This window comes from Verticillium alfalfae, genomic scaffold, assembly GCF_000150825.1.
Source record: "Verticillium alfalfae VaMs.102 supercont1.12 genomic scaffold, whole genome shotgun sequence".
In the NCBI taxonomy this organism is placed as follows: domain Eukaryota; kingdom Fungi; phylum Ascomycota; class Sordariomycetes; order Glomerellales; family Plectosphaerellaceae; genus Verticillium; species Verticillium alfalfae.
Window position 1 is genome coordinate 169,029 of NW_003315027.1, and position 1,375 is coordinate 170,403.

Consider the following 1,375-nt stretch of genomic DNA (forward strand, 5'->3'; position numbering starts at 1 on the left):
CGGTCAGCATTTGCCCGAGCGAGGAGCCACTGGTCGTGATGACAAATGCGCGACAGTCCAGAAAGTTTGCGTAACTGCATGCGCCGCGTCAGTATACAATGCTCTAGAGCTTATTGTCCCTGAGACTCTGTGTCATGCACTTCAGTCCATATGCATGGCCTCTCACGATGATAAGGACGGCCTCGAATTGACGCTGCGCAAAGAGCATCCTTCCAAGGATGAGCCAAGGATACCATAATGTGGGAGATGACACCAGCGGAAGGACTAGGACGGACCCCAGTAAATCATGATTGTGAGGTCAGCGCAAAGCGGCATGGCAAAATCTTTCCGGCTTGCGCCTCAATTAAGGTTCCTCCGACGGGCAGCAGAGCACTGACCTCCTCCTTTTCTTGGAAGGGCGCACCACGTAGCACGAAGTACTTGGAAAAATGTGTATTGAGTGAGCGTAGCCAGCTGCGGGTTGGCCAGGTTGGCGGAAATGACAAGGACTTCAACTAGTTCCTAGCGGGATGTCTCTGGTTTGATCGATATTGTCTGTATATGATATACAACCACCAAAGCTTCCCGTTGAGGCTTTTGACTTCCTCTTCCAATTGCGACCCGCAGGATGACAATCTTAAAAGCCAAATTTGTGAGCAGGATAATACCTCCGAACAACCATCTTGAGAACATCACCAAGATCAGCCGACTGGCGGTGGTATTTTGAGCGGTGGGGCGCACACCCTGGCCGCGCTCCACGTTCTATCTGATGAGTGCATCACAGTCTATGCTTGCTGTCGATGACCGAATTCCCCAAACAAGAATAAGAAGGGGAAAAATGCGCGTCCGTGGAAGTCCTGAGTTGTTCTTTCTTTCGTCATCCGGTTGCTAAAGGTTCCTCTCTCGTTGTCTCGTCGGCCATACTCCAGATTGCGCCAGCCATCTTTTGACCGATGTCATGTGGTGCACATTGGGGCACCCAAGTCATCAAGATTTGGCGTGCCGGTAGCTAGCGCCACATTGACACCGGCGCAACGGGCGGCCATGCTGAAGTGGCGGGGTGCCATCAGAATCAAGATCAAGCACATGTCTCTCTCCCGTGCTTGATGCTTGATGAACTTGGGGCACGAGCCAAGAGGGAGATGACCAACCCCCAAAGTCCACGACAAGGGCGGCCAAGGCCCCCCAACCCCTGGTAACCCTGGTAGGTGTGGTATCGACAGGGGTTGATCATATATTGCCTTGGGATCGAGGGTGCCGTAACAGAAGCAAGCATGAACGATCGGCTCCTTGTCCCATCTTTTCGTCCGAACTTTGTCGCATCCATTTTTGTCTCATCCAGTCTGGCAGCGGTGTGTTTCGAGACCCTTGGCCCCTGCTCACGGAACGGCGATGT